This window comes from Falco cherrug, chromosome 6 (genome assembly GCF_023634085.1).
Source record: "Falco cherrug isolate bFalChe1 chromosome 6, bFalChe1.pri, whole genome shotgun sequence".
In the NCBI taxonomy this organism is placed as follows: Eukaryota; Metazoa; Chordata; class Aves; order Falconiformes; family Falconidae; genus Falco; species Falco cherrug.
Window position 1 is genome coordinate 6206555 of NC_073702.1, and position 3973 is coordinate 6210527.

The 3973-nt window shown below is 38.6% G+C and overlaps 1 long non-coding RNA gene across 1 annotated transcript; it reads right to left on the reverse strand.

Annotated features, from left to right (window-relative positions):
* Window positions 1–786: 786 nt before the first annotated feature.
* LOC129736319 (uncharacterized) lies at window positions 787–3755 on the reverse strand. Its single transcript, XR_008732723.1, has 2 exons — window positions 3634–3755; window positions 787–2859 (listed from the first exon to the last, which is right to left on the reverse strand). It is a non-coding gene; the product is annotated as an uncharacterized LOC129736319 (long non-coding RNA).
* Window positions 3756–3973: the final 218 nt, after the last annotated feature.

The window sequence follows — 3973 nt, forward strand, 5'->3', positions numbered from 1 at the left end:
GCTACACCTCAGTTCAAAGAGCTGTTTCATTCCTGAATGTTCATGACACTTAGTGTTTACTCCAAACGCAACACTTAATTTCCTGACAGTCATTTGGGTAAAACTTGCAGTGTCAGAATCTGGATTCTCTCTAGTCTGAGAATGGTACATTTGGCTGATTAATGGTGACAGTTCATTATCTTTGTTTGCACAGTTAGTGTGACAATACAGTTTTACTTGTTCTGGTCGCTAACATGTAGAAAAGACATTGAATCTTACCGCTTATTTTCTTTGCACTAAGGAAGTTTCGAAATGCGTTCTTAGTTCTGCTACACAGCCAGTAGAATAGCCTATGCCTTTGACTGCACAGAAGATAATGGTAAGTAAAAATAGATGTTCTAGTACTTAAATGACTTGCAGTACCTAAAATCCAACTTCAGTAGACTGTTTCAATAACTCTTTATCTGCAGTTATTAGCGAGATTATAGGTTTTAACTCTGCGGTTTTAGTGTCCGCTTCAGTGCTAAGTGAATGTTGAGTATAATCTGGCTCTGTTTAATGTTAAATACTTTAGATCTAAAAATCTCTAAAATGTTTAATAGATAACTCGGTATGTGTTTTTAAACTGATGGGTTAGCAGTCATAGTAGTTTAAGGGATTTTCCATGAACACAGCCACTCACTGAAAGCCAGGAACTGAATATATCCGGTCCTGAATTCCTGGTTCCAGCTGTAGCATTTCTGGTATTCTGCCATCTAGAGTAACATTTTTTCAGTTGGGTTTTTTTTGGTTTTTTTTTTTTTCCCCCCCCCTCTTTAGTGGGATAAAGAATGCACCTGATGTTGTCACTAGTAGGGGTTGTTGAAAAAACTGTATTACTAAGCACAGCTAATTCAGGACTAAAAAGCTGCTTCTGTGAGAATTCAACAAAGGCAATTTTATAAATAATCCCATTAGTAAATTAGGGCTTTTCTTAAGGTGCAATTTCAGCATACTTAAGAACCAAGCTCTGTATTACAAAACACTAGCGAGAGCTAGCCTAAAATAAATCATAATTAATCTTTTAATAATGCAAATTATCACAGTTGGAAGGTGATTTTAATCTTTAATATTAAGCATTTAAGATGACACATAAAAAATACGTAGTCCCTGCATCTGAAAAAGCTGAAGTGGCTATTAAAGGGCTGTTCTTGTTTCAGGTTGTGGTCAAAGGCTTCTTTTGGATAGTGCAGTGACGCCTTTTTTTCTTCCAGTGCCAACAGTTGTTCTAACAAGTTCACCTGTTTCCAATCCACAGTTTTTAACAGAATTTGTGAGTTTTGTATGTGTGTTTATGTTGGTGTTTTTAGCAGAATACAAACCTCCAGTGACAATCACTGGTCTGTATGTGAGTAGTATTTTCACCAAGAAGTGACCAATATGTAACTTCGACCTAATCTAGTGTAGTGAATCTGTCCTTTATTTATATTACTTACACTTCTACAGAAGTATGTTAGTTGACACTAACTTTTGAATGAATGGGATGCTTAAAAGCTACTTTGAAGAAAACCACAGCATGTAGATCGTTAAAATCTGTCAGAACTTGCAAATGAAGAAATGTGCTGGAGCTTTCTTGCTGATGGAAGCCTAGACTTGTGTATAAAGGCAGGGGGAAACACGGTAACTTCTGTCAGTGGAAATTCTGAAGGTACCACGAGCTTCAGGTGGCTTTTAATTTGTAACAGTGAGTACAGTGGAAGCTGGATTAATGTAGTGGAGTAATCTCTGCTGCCTGTTCCACTACGTTTTCATAATGCTAACAGCCTCTCAGCAAATTTAAAAAGATCCCATTATGGGATTAACTTGTGAGATTGATTTTTCAGTTAAAATTACAAGGATCTGGAAGTACTTAAATCCATTGGATTTAAAGTAACGTCCTTGCACGTATGTGGTGTTTGCAACTTGGTTTTGCATAGACAGGATCTTACAATGGGAATGGTGTAATAAATGGCAGTGTATTTTTTTTAAATGGTGTAAGGGTCTGAAATACACAGTTTGGTTTGTTGATGTTCTGAGCCATTCAGGTGGTCGTGTTTCTGTCCAAGAAAGCAGTCTTAATATCTGTATGGCATGAACGGATCAGTAAGTCTCAGACCCAACAATTGCTTCTTGGAAGTAGTTGGTGGTTTTTTAGGTTAACTGTGGAGATCGGTGTGGATTTCCAATAGGAAGTACAGGGTTTTGTTTTCTTCATAGCAGTATCTAAACTTTCACAGTTCGTTGCACTCAGTGTAACACTTCAAAAAAGTACAGTTTGCATTGAGTAATGAGTGAGGAGGAGTATACAGATTAATGGTGAAAAAGCATTGCCAACTAAATTTTTGGATAGTGAAGGCTCCCGGTTTGCAGTGTGCTTTGAAGCGTATCGCCACACAGGTACAAACGGCACTGAGGTAAATCGGGTAGTGATCACATCTCAGCAGAGTTAGCTCAAACTGCCTTCAGTGATGGCCTATACTCAAGCAGATTATTTCATAGCAAAGTATGCTAAAGGGCTTCTGTACTTTTAATGTGGAGTTAGTAAAGAACTACTAGGATAGTAACTGCAATGCATCTGCAGGTAGATGACAATCCACTCTGATTTTTGTGGTCTCTGGAAGAACAGGAGACAATCATATATAGTGCATTTTAAGCCTTCTCTTAATCTTCTAAATCCTTTAGAAGAAAAAACTTTTTCTGCTTTTATACAAGAAGATGAAAAACTGTAAGGTTCAATCCAATATGCAGCTTAAAGGTACAAGGACCCATTAACTTAGCAATTCTGATTTTTAAGATCAGGTGGCTGAGCGTAGAGCCCAGTAATCAAGGCATGTATTTTAGAATCATGGTGATTTCTTGATTCTGTGAAGAAAGGCCAAATTGATTTTAGAATCCTTGTATCTCGCAAAAACGCATATATTGTAAAGAAACCCAACACTACTTTTCCCCCTTCCCCCCCCCCCCCCCCCCCCCCCCTTATCTCCAGAAGGTGTTTAGGAGAGGACTTGAATATGCAGCACACTTTCTAAGGGCATGCAGGTTAAATAGAGATAGGTGTTGAATTCTTAGATATGGGGCAAGTGAGATGGATGTGATAATCTTTTAACTTCTGCCTATGTCACATGTTTAAAATGATGTAGAGGCATCTCAGGTTTCACAAACTAAAATGGTGTTTGATGTTTAGTTTAAAAAAGGATAGATCTGTCTTGACTTGGACATCTTGAAAGGCAAAACGTCTCCCTGTGAAAAGAAAAACTTAAAGGGTCTTCTGTAAATATCTTCTTTTTCTTTTTTTTTAAAGCACTGATGACAACCAGGGAAGTTCCTTCTCAGAGGAACACAAAGGGAGTGTATTTGTCTTGTATTTAAAAGATTAACATAGGAGTGATAGAATCACAAACACTGCTGCTTGGGAAACCTCTTAACAAAGCGTAATCTTGTTTGCTCCCTGACAAAACATAAGGTGATGGAACAGCTGGGAAAAGAAATTGCTTGCCTGTGAGCACAAGATGGCCATTAGATGTGCTGGCAAGTTTGTAGTCTGGGGTTAAAGGCGAAATAGCCAGAGAAAGAACCTGGCAAACCACAACTTCTGACAACTTAATTTAGCTGTGCTACAGCTTTGTAGGATCTTACCTGCTATTAATCGGTCTGTCCTTTTCCTGTGAAAGGTGGGTATACTTTAAGCCAGGCACCATCTAGCAGCTACAGCACGATGTGAAGGGAATGTCAGGTGATGGATCTTGCCCAGATTCAAACATCAGGTGGAAAGCAGACACGGGGTCCTTGGATTACATGTGAAAAGGTAAGAAGATCCTGTCCTGGCTGTCGTAATCACTGGGGCAGCTTACCTACTTGGTAGAAATTCCAGAATAGAAGTGTCTGGAAGTATCCCTGAAAGGGAGGAGGTTTTGAAAACAGCAAAGTACAAAAATGGTGAAGAAACCCCGTTACTATGCCTAAACATCCTGTTCTG